Below are 15,905 nucleotides of genomic sequence, written 5' to 3'. Positions count from 1 at the left end.
TCCAACAGTTTGGTGTTGAGTAATGCAGAGTATCAGGGATATGTTTCAGTGTGCAAGTGCTATCAAATAGATGGTCATTGTATCAGTATTCACAAATCACATTAGTGGGTGTTATTCTCACACACCGTGTAGTTTTTTTAATTATCATTTACCCCCAAAAGATTACAACAGGACTTGTAGAAGCAACTTTCACAAATACTCCTGGAAACAGCACGTACCGTACGTTATATATTATATGGACACGAGTGTTTTACTGGGAAATACACCACTCGTATTTTTCATACGAGCTACATCCGGGACATGGAGAACTAAAACTGTGACATAAATCTCTAAATGTCACTCGTGAGGAAATTGGTGAATTTATTTTGATAAATTTGGGTACTTTTTGTTTGTGAATGTGTCAATATGATAAAAAGAAAATCACACGTTGGCTTGAAGATATGAAGTTTGTCTTCTCGTGTTGAAGAACTCGCATTTTTCATACGAAATACATCACAGATCTGAGTGACATGTTTACTCCGATGATGTCACTCCCAGTGTTTTCCTGCTGACTTGGATAAGAGCATCTGTTAAATGCCTGTAATGTAATGTAATGACTAGACACGTGCTGTCAAAATAGTGAACCAGTTCAAAATTAAAATTTTGATTAATTTTTTTGGTGGATGTGTCCATATAATATAAAGAACCTTACACGGTGGTGTAAAGAGATGAAGTTTATCTTCTCGTGCTGAAAATATTTTCATTCATTCAATTCACTCACTTATGAATATGTTCACCACTCGAAGAGAAACTTCATATCTTCGCGCCACCATGTAATATCCTTTATTTATCATTAAATATGGTGATTCTAGCTTGTATGGCACCCTGGATGATCCCTCATTGAGCACATCCCCCCTGACCCCCCTCCCCCCAAAAAAAACATAAAAGACAAACATTGTTTGACTATCCACCCCTCCTTAATCTCAACAGCATGAAAAAAGGACCATTCTGCACTAACTATAGTTTTTATTCTGACATTTGGAACACCACAAATAAACAAACATTAAAAACTGTATATAAAATATTTAAATATAAAATTATATACAAAAAATATCACTCATAAATGTCAAAAAGAAGTAACAGACAAATAGAAACAAATTGTATATAAATACAAATAAAATGAATTGAATTATTTGAATTAATGTGCTAGTCTGGTTTTTGTTGCAGGCTACGCACATTATCATGATGAAACGGTGTGAAATTAGATCAAATGTTATGTAAGCTAGTTGGACAGAAAACACAACATTGCTGCCCTGTGTATAATAGCATAGCAAGTAACATAGCAACCCAGGCTAACAAACAAGTGTTATACTTGCCGATTTAATTACATGCCTAATATTATACTTCGAAAGTGATGACAACTGCATAACTATCTTTTCCATGTGTAGGAAGACTCTGTGGTGGGTGGAGCACAGAAGCACGGCAGGCCAGAACTGAGTTCTCTTAAACTCTTTTATTTTAGCTTTTTAGCTTTAAACATCCAGGACACTCTCCCAGTCTCTCTCTCTCTCTCTCTCTCTCACACACACACACACACACACACACACACACACACACACAAAAGTGTTCTGGTTGGGGAGAAAGCTCCCTTTCTCTGCTCTCTCTCTCCTTTTATAGGGCGCGGTCACTGGGGAAGACATACAAACACAGGTTAACTTACATCATGTGCAGTGATTCTGCCACTTACCTTCCCTGACTCCGCCCTCCATTCACAGACCGACGCTTGACCACGCCCCCGCTGCCACATACCCCCACCGCCCGACTCAGGCCGGGGAGCCGTCCGGCCTGCAGCTGACACCCCCCCCCCCCTTGACGGGAGAAGAAATCCGCCCCAACCATCTGCGCCCCCGGCCTGTGGACCACCTTGAATTTAAATGGCTGGAGTGCCAGATACCAACGGGTGATCCGCGCGTTGGCATCCTTCATGCGGTGGAGCCACTGGAGGGGCACGTGGTCCGAACAGAGGGTGAAAGGGCGTCCCAGTAGGTAGTAGCGGAGGGTGAGGACCACCCACTTGATGGCAAGGCACTCCTTTTCTATGGTGCTGTACTGGCCCTCATGCACCGACAGCTTCCTGCTGATTGTACAGCACTGGACGATCCTCCCCCTCCACCTCCTGGGACAGAACAGCCCCCAGCCCTCTGTCCGACGCGTCCATCTGCAAAACGAAGGGGAGAGAAAAGTCAGGGGAGTGTAACAGTAGCCCCCCACACAGTGCAGCCTTTACCTCAGAGAAAGCCCGCTGGCATTGCTCTGTCCACTGGACCGGATCTGGTGCCCCCTTTTTAGTGAGATCAGTCAGCGGGCTGGTGACGTACAAATAATTAGGTATAAACCTACGATAGTAGCCAGCCAGCCCCAGGAACTGTCTCACCCCCTTTTTGGTCTTGGGCCTCGGGCAGGCTGCAATCACTGCTGTCTTATTAATTCGGGGATGCACCTGCCCATTGCCTAAGTGGAAGCCCAGATACCGTACTTCCACCTGCCCAATCGCACACTTCTTTGGGTTGGCTGTGAGACCCGCTCACCTCAGCGACCTAAGGATGGCCCTTATGGCCAGTCATGGCCAGTCATTACGATAAATTATGGCCAGTCATTACGATAGATTATGATATCGTCCAGGTATGTGGCTGCATAGGTGGTGTGGGGGCGGAGAACCCTATCCATAAGCCGCTGGAATGTAGCGGGAGCTCCAAACAGCCCAAAAGGAAGTCTGACAAACTGGTGTAAGCCAAACGGTGTGGAAAAGGCCGTTTTCTCTCGGGATAATGGAGTCAAGGGGATCTGCCAATATCCCTTTATCAAATCCAGTGTCGAATAAAAACAAGCCGTGCCTAGTCGATCAAGCAGCTCGTCAATACGAGGCATTGGGTACACATCGAATTTAGACACCGCATTGACTTTTCTATAGTCCACATGGAACCGGACCGACCCGTCAGCCTTGGGAACCAAGACCACCGGGCTGTTCCAGTTACTGTGGGACTCCTCGACGATGCCCATGTCGAGCATGGCCTCGAGTTCTTCCCAAACCACCTTTTTCTTGTGTTCAGGCAGCCTGTAAGGGTGGCTGCGCACTACCACCCCCGGGGGCGTCTCAATGTGGTGTTCTATGAGGCGGGTGCGGCCAGGCAGGGGCGAGAACACGTCAGAAAATTCTGTCTGCAACTGGGCAACCTCTGTGAGTTGGGTCGGGGAGAGGTGGTCTCCACAGGGGACCGGAGTGGTAAGCAATGTCAATGTTCCCTTTTGAACCTCCAGCCCCAGCTCCGCCTTCTCTGGAACCAATGACACCAATGCCATGGGGACCTCCTCGTTCCAAAGTTTTAGCAGATTGAGGTGGTTAATCTGTAACACCCCACCCCTGTCTGTTCGCCTCACCTCATAGTCGACGTCCCTGACTTGCCGTGTGACCTCAAAGGGTTCTTGCCACTTGGCGTCAATTTGGAGCTCGATGTGGGCAACAACACAAGTACTTTATCTCCTGGTGCGAACTCCCTAAGGTGCCCTGTTGTACAGGCGGATTTGCCGTTCTTGGGCCTGCCGCAAATTCTCCTGGGTTAGGTGCGTGAGTGTGTGGAGTTTTACGCGCAGGTCGATAATGCATTGAATTTCGTTTTTGCTTGTTGAAGGTCCCTCCTCCCAATTTTCCTGCAGTACATTTAGAATGCCATGCAGCTTATGCCCATATAATAATTCGAACGAGGAGAACCACGTGGACGCTTGTGGGACCTCTCGCACTGCAAATAACAGGGGATCGAGCCATTTATCCCAGTTGCGTGCATCCTCGCTTACGAATTTTTTAATTATGTTTTTGAGGGTGTGATTAAACTGTTCGACTAAGCCGTCTGTTTGTGGTTGATAAATGCTGGTGCAGATCGGCTTAATTCCCAGTAACCCATACAGTTCGTGCAGTGTGCGTGACATAAACGTAGTGCCTTGATCAGTCAGAATCTCTTTGGGGATTCCAACTCGGGAGATGATGCAGAAGAGTGCTTCCGCAATACTACGTGTTGAGATATTGCGAAGAGGCACTGCTTCCGGATATCGCATTGCATAGTCCACCAGAACTAAAATAAAGTGATATCCTCGTGTTTACCGGTCTAATGGCTCGACGAGATCCATCCCAATTCTTTCGAACGGGGTCTCGATTAATGGCAGAGGGCGCAAAGGCGCTTTTGGAATGGCCGCTGGATTTACTAACTGGCATTCGCGGCAAGCACACAAGCACACAAACCCCTCCACCACAATAAGGTGGCACTTCTAGGAGGGGTCACGTCTTCCATTGAGGAAGCAGAGGCTGATGACTCAGAGGTGGACTTGTCCATTACCCAAGCCGAAGTCACTGAGGTGGTTTGCAAGCTCCTCGATGGCAAGGCACCGGAGGTGGATGAGATCTGCCCTGAGTATCTCAAGTCTCTGGATGTTGTGGGGCTGTCTTGGCTGACACGCCTCTGCAACATCGCGTGGTGGTTGGGGACAGTACCTCTGGAGTGGCAGACTGGGGTGGTGGTCCCTCTTTTTAAGAAAGAGGACCGGAGAGTGTGCTCCAATTATAGGGGAATCACATTTCTCAGCCTCCCTGGGAAGGTTTACTCCAGGGTACTGGAGAGGAGAATTTGGCCAACAATCTAACCTCGGATCCAGGAGGAACAATGCGGTTTTCGTCCTGGTCGCGGAACACTGGACCAGCTCTATACCCTTCATAGTGTGCTCGAGGGTTCATGGGAGTTTGCCCAACCAGTCCACATGTGCTTTGTGGATCTGGAGAAGGCATTCGACCATGTCCCTCATGGTATTCTGTGGGGGGTGCTTCGGGAGTATGGGGTTCAGGGCTCTTTGCTAAGGGCTGTCCGGTCCCTGTACGAACGGAGCAGGAGTCTGGTTCGCATTACCGGCAGTAAGTCAGACCTGTTCCCAGTGCATGTTGGACTCTGGCAGGGCTGCCCTTTGTCACCGGTTCTGTTCATAATTTTTATGGACAGAATTTCTAGGCGCAGCCAGAGGCCGGAAGGAATCCTGTTTGGGAACCACAGGATTTCATCTCTGCTTTTTGCAGATGATGTTGTCCTGTTGGCGTCTTCAAACCAGGACCTTCAGCATGCACTGGGGCGGTTTGCAGGTGAGTGTGAAGCAGCTGGGATGAGAATCAGCACCTCCAAATCCAAGGCCATTGTTCTTGACCAGAAAAGGGTGGCTTGCCCTCTCCAGGTTGGTGGAGAAGTCCTGCCTCAAGTGGAGGAGTTTAAGTATCTCGGGATCTTGTTCACGAGTGAGTGAAGGATGGAGTGTGAGATCGACAGGTGGATCAGTGCAGCCTCTGCAGTGATGCGGTCGCTTTACTGGTCCATCGTGGTGAAGAAGGAGCTGAGCCAAAAGGCGAAGCTCTCAATTTACCAGTCGATCTACGTTCTGACTCTCACCTGTGGTCATGAGCTTTGGGTAATGACTGAAAGAACAAGATCACAGATACAAGCGGCTGAAATGAGTTTCCTTCGCAGGGTGGCTGGGCACTCCCTTAGAGATAGGGTGAGAAGCACAGTCACTCGGGAGGAGCTCAGAGTAGAGCTGCTGCTCCTCCACATCGAAAGGAATCAGCTGAGGTGGCTCGGGCATCTCTTTCGGATGCCTCCTGGATGCCTCCCTGGGGAGGTGTTCCAGGCATGTCCCCCTGGGAGGAGGCCCCGGGGAAGACCCAGGATACGTTGGAGGGACTATGTCTCTCGGCTGGCCTGGGAACGCCTCGGTGTTCTTCCCGAGGAGCTGGCCAAGGTGTCTGGGGAAAGGGAAGTTTGGGCTTCCATGCTCAGACTGCTGCCTCCACGACCCGGCTCCGGATCAGCGAATGAAGACAAGACGAGGCATTCACGGCACGCCGTACACCACCTACCCCTGCTGAACTATGGCAGGCCCCACTCTTCACTAAATAAGTCATTAATTCCTGAAATCCCGGCCAATCAGTCCCCAAAATTATCGAGTGGGTAAGGCGAGGATTAACCGCCACCTTTACTCTAAATTTCTCCCCTCGAAATAGAATGTGGACCGACACTAAAGGGTAGTTGTGAACATCCCCGTGCACACACACCTTCACCAACTGTGCTCTTCCTAATGCCTCGTCTTGCACCAGGTTTTGGTGGATTGAGGTCTGATTACAGCCGGAGTCCACCAAAGCCTGATACGTATCCCCTTGGATACTCACCTGTATGCGATATGCTCCGGCCCGATCGAGGGCAGTCCCTGGCACATCGGGGATCCGGACCACCGTGCCCACCTCCCTTGCCGAGCACTGATGCTGGAGGTGCCCCGGCTCCCTGCAGCTCCAGCAAACTGGCCCAGGCTCTCTCTCTGCACCGGTGTTCCAGAGCTCACTCACCTGGGGGGGGGGAGACAGACACAGAAGTGAGAAACGGTAGGGCACTGCGGGTGCAGCGGGCTGGCTGGGGTGGAGCTGGCCCCCGCCTCTGCAGAGGGGGAATGGGGCGAGGACGAGGAACAGAAGGGGGGAGAGAGGGAGAGGGGAGAAGAGGAGACATGCTGTCCTGCCATTGGAGCAGCCGCCAAATGGTCCTCTGCCAGCTCGATGGCCTGATCCAGCGACGCCAGGAGATGGCACTGGACCCACTCCACTGTTCCTTCGGGAAGTTGGGCGATGAACTGTTCCAGTGCCAGCAGATAGACGATTCCCTCGGCGTCGCAGTTGTTGACCCTCAGCCACCGCCGGCAGGCATCCTGGAGTTGCTGGCCAAACGCGAACGGCCGGCCGACCTCCTCCAGGCGCAGAGCGCGGAAGCGCTGCCGTTATTGCTCCGGGGTGCGCCCCACACACTGGAGGACGGCCCTGCGGAGGTTGGTGTAGACCAGCCAGCTGTCGGCGGGGAGCTGTAGCCCGGCCAGCTGCGCCTCTCCCGTTAGCAGGGGGAGGAGGCGCGCCACGTGCTGTTCCACCGGCCAGCCCCAGGCCTCTGCTGCCTGCTCAAAGAGCATGAGGAAAGCCTCGGGGTCGTCGTGCGGCCCCATCTTCGTTAGGGTGAGGTGGGGAGGGCCCGCGGCGGTGGAGGTGGTGGACTCCGCCGACACGAGTAGGTACTGGAATGCCTGGTGATCTTCCTGCTGCGCCAGCACCAGGGCCTTGAACCTTTGCTCCTGCTCCTTCCAGAGGGTGACCAGTGCCTGATGCTGGCTCTGTTGGGCCATGGCGAGGGCATGGATCAGGTCCTTGAAGGGGGAGGACTCCATGGGGCTGTTCTCCTCTGCGCTCCGTCCCGGGTTTCAGCATCACTGTAGGAAGACTCTGTGGTGGGTGGAGCACAGAAGCACGGCAGGCCAGAACGGAGTTCTCTTAAACTCTTTTATTTTAGCTTTTCAGCTTTAAACATCCAGGACACTCTCCCAGTCACACACACACGCTTCCTCGCGCACACACACACACACACACACACACACACACACACACACACACACACACACACACACACAAGTGTTCTGGTTGGGGAGAGAGCTCCCTTTCTCTGCTCTCTCTCTCTCCTTTTATAGGGCGCGGTCACTGGGGAAGACACACAAACACAGGTTAACTTACATCAGGTGCAGTGATTCTGCCACTTATACCTTCCCTGACTCCGCCTTCCACCGACGCTTGACCACGCCCCCACTGCCACACCATGTTTCTCCTCTTTCTCTTTTTCCTAAACTGGACACCTGAAGGCTGACCTCAGATCTTTTCTTATCCATTTGTGTGGATTTGGCACTTGAGCATCATTACATTACCCATCAGCCAACACTGTCAACCGAGAGTCAAAACTAAACCAGTTCACCTGAGTGGCGTACAGACTGGTTTTATATTATACTTAATGAGTTCATACAAACCAGAAAAAAGCAACACTATGTCTGTGAAACTATATACACTCACCGGCCACTTTATTAGGAACACCCATCCACCTGCTGTTTGGTGCAGTTATCTAATCAGCCAATCCCTTAACAGCAGCACAGTGCATAATATCATGCAGATGCAAATCAAGAGCTTTAGTTAATGTTCACTTCAAACATCAGAACGGGAAAAATTGTGATCTCCAAGTGTGACTTTCTTTCACTGTGGCATGGGTGTTGGCTTGAGCCAGATGGACTGGTTTGATTATTTCAGAAACTGCTGAGCTCCTGGGGTTTTCACACACAACAGTCTGTAGAGATTACACAGAATGGTGCAAAAAACAAAAAACATTGAGTGAGCAATGACAGTTCTGTGGGTCTTGTTGATAAGAGAGGTCAAAGATCTTGGTTTCATCATTCCGATGAGAGTCAGATCTTTGGCAGGTTGCTTCCTGGTGCTGCACAAATGGGTTACTTATAAACCCCAGTTAAACCAAGTTCTGCATCTTTGGTTCTGGAAGGATGCTTGCTCAGACTCCTATCCCTACTCTAACGCTTCTAGAGAAAGATCTCACAGTTGAAGATTCTGTAAAGGATCTCGGTGTCATATTTATTATTAAAGTGGCTGATGAGTGTATTCACAGAACAGTGTTTCACTATATGACTGACTTTTTTTTTACTCTGCATTAGTGCTATGTGTGCTATTTAGTAGATTCCCCTCACTCTCTCTACCTCAAGCTTCCAGTGAGGAGACCTGAGGTCACAGATCAGCCTACTCTGCCTCCCCATCTTCCCATCTTGTACTTCTGAGTAGGAGATCAGGAAGTAGAAGTAGGAGCTAGAATCAGGGTACCACTCCGATAGGTTAGATGACCCTGGATAATAATGTTACCTTACTATGTTTTATGTTCTACTATGTTTTTTATTTAGCTTTTAGTTAAAGTGATCTCGGTTGATTATTACAGAAGCATTGGACCATGGGTAATGGTGGACCTGACAAAGCAGGGCTTCCCCTAGAGGGGGCTGTCCAAAATCCTAGAAAATAAAGTTGAGTTTGGTTTCTAAATTTGATCATTTCTGTTGTTATTATAGCAATATGATATTTGTAATAAAAGTAAAGAATTCTTCTTATATGTCTGTTGTTTCCTGAGGGATCCTTTGTTTTCAATGCCTTATACGCTGTTCATTTAAAATAAATGTCAATGCAGTGCACGTCACTTTGCTACATACATTACACCAAAATCGAAAGTCTTAACGCATCATGACATTTTCATTTTGATTGTGACGCACCATTTGTCACTTGATAATTAGGATAAATTTTACATGAGGGTATCATGGCAGTGAAATATTAAGAGAAGCTATACATCTCCAAGAGTTACACTGATTGCTTCAGGCTGAATCATTCTCAGTTTTTCATCAAATCTTCCTGTGGGGAACATTTTCAGTTTTAGGAGATAGACATCTTTTTGCTCTAAACCATGAGTGTTTTTTTTTTCTTTTAAGTGTGCTTTAAGCCCCGAGAGAATCACATCGAGCAATTATGCTTTTGCCAAAAGTGCAAAAACAGATATGAGACTTAATGTTTTCTTTTTTTTAACATTTATTAATTTCTTTGCATTATGAAGGTACCTAAATTTGAAATCATCTTGCTGTAGTAGTAAGGAGAATTCCTTTGCCGTAATCCCCTAAGATCATGAAGTACACTACAACACAACAGAGGGGAACCATCAGGGCCTTCAGAGAAGGCCCAAACATATCAGTATTTCAAATGTTATATTTAATTTCTTTCTTTCTTTAATTTCTTTTATAATTTCATTATAATTATTTTCTTTTAATTCTAATTTGGCCTCATTTTCGATCAAATTTGCTTCAGAAATGAAAGGGTTACTGTCCTGAAAACATTAAAATCGAGTTATCCAATGAGGGTTTTTTTTTTTTGTCTCTAAGCTGAGAAGAGTTTAGAGCTGGCTCACTCATTGGTTAGGACTTCATTGCCGGGACAGAAGGCCATGGCAGTGTATGTTTATGTAGGAAGTGACAGATTAATTAACCAATCAGATTTTGATTTATAGTGGGAGAGACCAAAACTTTATTGCCCTCTGCCTTCTTGAAGGCCAACGTGAGCTTAACCGCGAGTCGGCACCTTTAGCGCAGCAGTGAATTCACCTTCCAGCCAGTGTAGCATTCATCAGTAGTGTTAGTGAATGCTAATAAAGCAGTCAAGCCAGTGCTATAGATAGTTTTCACATGACGTCACAGAGTTGGGGATTCCCTGGTGGTGGCCATCTTGCGGGGCAAGCTTACCGTACGGGTCACTGAGCACACATTGTAACGCGCGAGTTACATTTATTTATATATTATTTACATTTATAGTTACATTATTACTATTTAAAGGTAGCAGTGGTGCACACCTGTTGTTTCACGGCTGTCGTAATAGGTCAGATGATGACGTCAAGCGGAGCTTTTATGGAATTCCCACTGTATGGGAGCACGAAGGTGAGCAAACAAAGAAGCTCAGCATACAAAGGAGAAACCTATGGCTTGCGAGAATCAACCGCAAGGATTATCAGCCTTCCAAACACAGCAAAGTCTGCTCCGATCATTTTATAAGTGGTAAGTTGTTTAAATAAACACTCAATTGTGTTTAAGTTTGTTTTTGGAAACCAAAACATTGTGTAAACAATCTCTAGAGAATGCCTAACTGGAACCGCTGAGTGTACGTTTACATTGTAATGTACACTTAATATTGCTCGTTTGTCACGTTTCTAAGTTTATACTGACATGGTACTGTAATACCACTAATGGATGTAAAATTTGTCTTAAATCAACTCGATATTATACACACACATATATTTATATGCAGTGTTGAGAGCTCTAAAATTCCAGTGTTTACATACCTTGGCTGTAATTAGGACACGGCTCTCACTTGTTTTTATATGGTGGACTTCGCAGACCCAGCCACAGACAAAATAATTGTATGACTCCAGCGACTTGTATGCTTTGAGGTCGTCAAGTGTGTAGGCGCTTTTAGTATTCACAAAATAGTTCACAATATCAGGGTACGATATGGATGGCAGCCCTGCATAGTCACTTGAAAATGCTTCTTTGTCCACTTCGTAGGGGTCAATTCCCCCAATCAAGGCCAGTTTGGCTGCATACCATTGTCGTGAGATGTCATCCAATGTATCCATATACTTCCGTTTGCTTGATTTTGCCGACATTGATCTTTATTTTAGAAAACTGACTATATAACTTAATAAATTCATCCGAGATAACGTAGCCGGTAGTGGTGATGGTCCGTTTTGTTTGCCCCGCAAGATGGCGGCTGGGGGGCGTTCCCCGGAATGCCGTGACGTCAGTGAAAACTATCTATTGAAAGCTAGTAGCACAGGCTAACGATTGAGAAACTAAGATTTCTGTCTCCAGACTCTTCTTCCACACACACTCACCACAGTATTTTTCACTCAGACTTAAGTATTCATTTCCCTATGTAATTTACTTAGTTACTTTTAAAATCAGCATCGACAACTACACACAACAGAGTTACCTGGCACCCTGCCACTAATAACTTGCAAAATTCTTTGCCTTGTTGTTTTTTTGGAGTGTCTGGCTAAGTTTTGGCTGAGCTGAAGTCCCAGCTCTAATAATAGCAGTATAGTGAAAATCTTCTCCTCAGCTGTAAGACCGATAGTCATTGGACTTAACAGCCAACTTAAAATGCTATTTCCTATTCATGTGATTTGTAATGTTTTAATCTTGGCTTGTCTTCTGATTATCTCCGCCAACTTTGTTGGAGGAGGTTATGTTTTCACTGCCGTTTGTTTGTTTGTTTGTTTGTTTGTTTGTTTGTTTGACTTTTCCCAATTTAACTCAAAAAGTAGTGATCGGATTTTGATGAAATTTTGAGGAAAGGTGAGCCATGGGCCAAGGAACAATAAATTAGATTTTGATGCAAATCTGGATATGTGGCTTGGTGGCGGTATGCACTCAACCGAGTGCCCTTCTCGTTTGAAAATAGAATTGTTACTTTTCTTTTTTTTGTCACATATAGGATTATATGTAATATCTAATTATGGACTCAATAAGGTATCAATAAAACAAATATTGTTTTACTTGAATATTTTTGCTCTTATAAATACAACACAGAAATAGTAGTCTACTGTAGAAAGTGTGCTGCCCTGGTTTCAAATCGAGAAGAGCCAATCTTTCATATAGTCATCCTAAAACTGTATTTTTTGTTTCCTGTATGCGCTGTCAGAAATGGGGGTACCGTATGAGTCCATTCCTCTCTCTCAGTCTACACTAATGTACCCCCTAGGGCTCATTACTGGACTTCAAGGTAACTATGTGTTCCTTTTTAGGGTCAAAAAGGTACATGGTTGTTCCCAATCAGTATATAAAGGGTACAAACAAGTACCTTAAAGACTACTGCTCCAGTGAGAAGCCATTGTACCCCTAAAGTTAGGCATATCAGGTGAAAATTCAAATTCAATCCCAATTGCTTGAAACTGCTCTCATTGAATTCAGAACTGAATGCAGGGGGGAAAAACTTTTTACAGAATTAAAATATGTTTATCCATTCTTGAGATATTACAAATCAAAGATTGAAAAAACGGCTTAATTTTTAGAAACCTGCTGTAATAATCTGTATTTGGATAACATGGTCCAAAATGGGCAGCACGGTGGTGTAGTGGTTAGCGCTGTCGCCTCACAGCAAGAAGGTCCTGGGTTCGAGCCCCGGGGCTGGCGAGGGCCTTTCTGTGTGGAGTTTGCATGTTCTCCCCGTGTCCGCATGGGTTTCCTCCGGGTGCTCCGGTTTCCCCCACAGTCCAAAGACATGCAGGTTAGGTTAACTGGTGACTCTAAATTGACCGTAGGTGTGAATGTGAGTGTGAATGGTTGTCTGTGTCTATGTGTCAGCCCTGTGATGACCTGGCGACTTGTCCAGGGTGTACCCCGCCTTTCGCCCGTAGTCAGCTGGGATAGGCTCCAGCTTGCCTGCGACCCTGTAGAAGGATAAAGCGGCTAGAGATAATGAGATGAGATGAGATGAGATGGTCCAAAATGGGTCTCATTAATGAATGAGATCAAATGTTTTTTCTTAATAACTTTTCTATTTTTCAAGATATTTACATGGAAATTGGTAGGCACATAAATGGTTGTATACCTAATACAAAATTTGAAACATTTGTAGAAACAAATTATACAAATTATTATTTAATTAGTATTAATTAGGCAAATTAGGTAAAACCGTTAAATCGGTACGCTCAATAAAAAAAGTAACAAAAGAATATTTTAATACCCTCTTTGTGTTCTGTAGGGCTTTGTATTTTTCAAAAGTAGGGCCTACTAGTATTTATATGAAAGAATATAAATGATTATTTCGATTAATATTCACAGCTTTCAGGGCTAAACTCGAAAAAACTGTGTGAGCCACATCAAGTAAACAATTCCATTTAATTGAACTGAAATTGACACTCATGTTTCTGACTTCCGGGTTTTTAAAACATCATTCTGACCACTAAGATCTCAATATTTTTCATCAAAACAACTAGAGTTATATTCTAAAATAGTTAGTTATTTACATGAATCAGTTTTATTTGAAAAAATAAGTAGGTAAAGCTATGAAAACTCACTTCAGAGTCTCCTGTGAATCATAACATCCAAACTAGCTGACGAAAAATTTTGCCAAATACTTCATCGAAGACAGTGAGCACTAGAGAACATCCCTATAAAAGTTATCTGATTGATATTCACCAGTAATCCAGAGTGCACAATTGCTCATATACAGGGAATGTGGATAGAATGAATATGCTATAGATGAAGCTCACAGAGTACCATAGCTAGCTCCTCATAGACCAGCAGGAAATGATGACACTTATTCCAGACCCATAGATCTTTCTCTCAGCTAGTGTCAAACTAGGCCATTTTATCTAGGGTTGAAAAATGTCCACAATTTGATGTTTCAGTGTTGAACTATAGATATTTAAACCTTCTACATACAGTAGGGAACAACATAATGTAACAATTATTGTAATGCACACAAAGTGAATATTTGTATAGACCATCTATACATATCTGCGACTTCCAATTTCACCACACAGGACACAGATCTGACCTTCATTTCTGCACAAATTCTACACCTCCTAAAGTCGCAGGATTTCCTGAGGGAGTCATACACCCTGTGTCCCTTCTGTTTTGTTCTTTTTATGTTAGATCCCAAGTAGATTGGCCTTCAGTTCTTATTCCCATTTCATATTGAGGGTAACAAATCCTGACTGGCGAGAATGACCAGACAGATGGTTTTTAACTCAACTGAACTACCATGAAGGAGAAGCAGAGCATGACCGTGACGCTTCTTCTGCCGCCAGAGACCATTATCTGTTTTCCGCAGTGCTTGTAAAAATAAATAAATAAATAAAAATAAAAAAGGAATTATAATGTTTCTGCATGTGTTTGTGTGTAGTGTCCCAGAACATTTTTGGCACACTCAAAAATTAATGCATAAAAATAACACTTGAACTACATCATATTTTGAGATCAATACAAGGATCTCGAACAGTATAGTTTGACTTTTCATATACAGTGGTGCTTGAAAGTTTGTGAACCCTTTAGAATTTTCTATATTTCTGCATGAATATGACCTAAAACGTCATCAAATTTTTACACAAGTCCTAAAAGTAGATAAAGAGAACCCAGTTAAACAAATCAGACAAAAATATTATACTTGGTCATTTATTTATTGAGGAAAATGATCCAATATTACATATTTGTGAGTGGCAAAAGTATCTGAAACTCTAGGATTAGCAGTTAATTTGAAGGTGAAATTAGAGTCCGGTGTTTTCAATCAATGGGATGACAATCAGGTGTGAGTGGGCACCCTGTTTTATTTAAAGAACAGGGATCTATCAAAGTCTGATCTTCACAACACATGTTTGTGGAAGTGTATCATGGCACGAACAAAGGAGATTTCTGAGAACCTCAGAAAAAGCGTTGTTGATGCTCATCAGGCTGGAAAAGGTTACAAAACCATCTGTAAAGATTTTGGACTCCACCAATCCACAGTCAGACAGATTGTGTACAAATGGAAGAAATTCAAGGCCGTTGTTACCCTCCCCAGGAATGGTTGACCAACAAAGATCACTCCACGAGCAAGGCGTGTAATAGTCGGCGAGGGCACAAAGGACCCCAGGGTAACTTCTAAGCAACTGAAAGCCTTTCTCACATTGGCTAATGTTCATGAGTCCACCATCAGGAGAACACTGAACAACAGTGGTGTACATGGCAGGGTTGCAAGGAGAAAGCCACTGCTCTCCAAAAAGAACATTGCTGCTCATCTGCAGTTTGCTAAAGATCACATGGACAAGCCAGAAGGCTATTGGAAAAATGTTTTGTGGACAGATGAGACCAAAATAGAACTTTTTGGTTTAAATGAGAAACATTATGTTTGGAGAAAGGAAAACACTGCTTTCCAGCATAAGAACCTTATCCCATCTGTGAAACATGGTGGTGGTAGTATCATGGTTTGGGCCTGTTTTGCTGCATCTGGGCCAGGACGGCTTGCCATCATTGATGGAACAATGAATTCTGAATTATACCAGCAAATTCTAAAGGAAAATGTCAGGACATCTGTCCATGAACTGAATCTCAAGAGAAGGGGGGTCATGCAGCAAGACAACGATCCTAAGCGCACAAGTCATTCTACCAAAGAATGGTTAAAGAAGAATAAACTTAATGTTTTGGAATGGCCAAGTCAAAGTCCTGACCTTAATCCAATCGAAATGTTGTGGAAGAACCTGAAGTGAGCAGTTCATGTTAAGAAACCCACCAACATCCCAGAGTTGAAGTTGTTCTGTACGGACGAATGGGCTAAAATTCCTCCAAGCCGGTGTGCAGGACTGATCAACAGTTACCGGAAACGTTTAGTTGCAGTTATTGCTGCACAAGGGGGTCACACCAGATACTGAAAGCAAAGGTTCACATACTTTTGCCACTCACAGATATGT

At 44.9% G+C, this 15,905-nt stretch overlaps 1 protein-coding gene across 1 annotated transcript in view; it reads left to right on the top strand.

Annotated features, from left to right (window-relative positions):
• The window catches only part of glra1 (glycine receptor, alpha 1), a gene marked incomplete at its 5' end in the record, with an annotated part of 116,811 nt that overhangs the window by 20,839 nt on the left and 80,067 nt on the right, over positions 1-15,905 (top strand). The gene's annotated exons all lie outside the window — the stretch shown is intronic.

Source organism: Neoarius graeffei, chromosome 8 (genome assembly GCF_027579695.1).
Source record: "Neoarius graeffei isolate fNeoGra1 chromosome 8, fNeoGra1.pri, whole genome shotgun sequence".
In the NCBI taxonomy this organism is placed as follows: Eukaryota; Metazoa; Chordata; class Actinopteri; order Siluriformes; family Ariidae; genus Neoarius; species Neoarius graeffei.
Note: the sequence above shows the minus strand (reverse complement) of the source record. Positions and strands in the feature narration are given on the sequence as shown.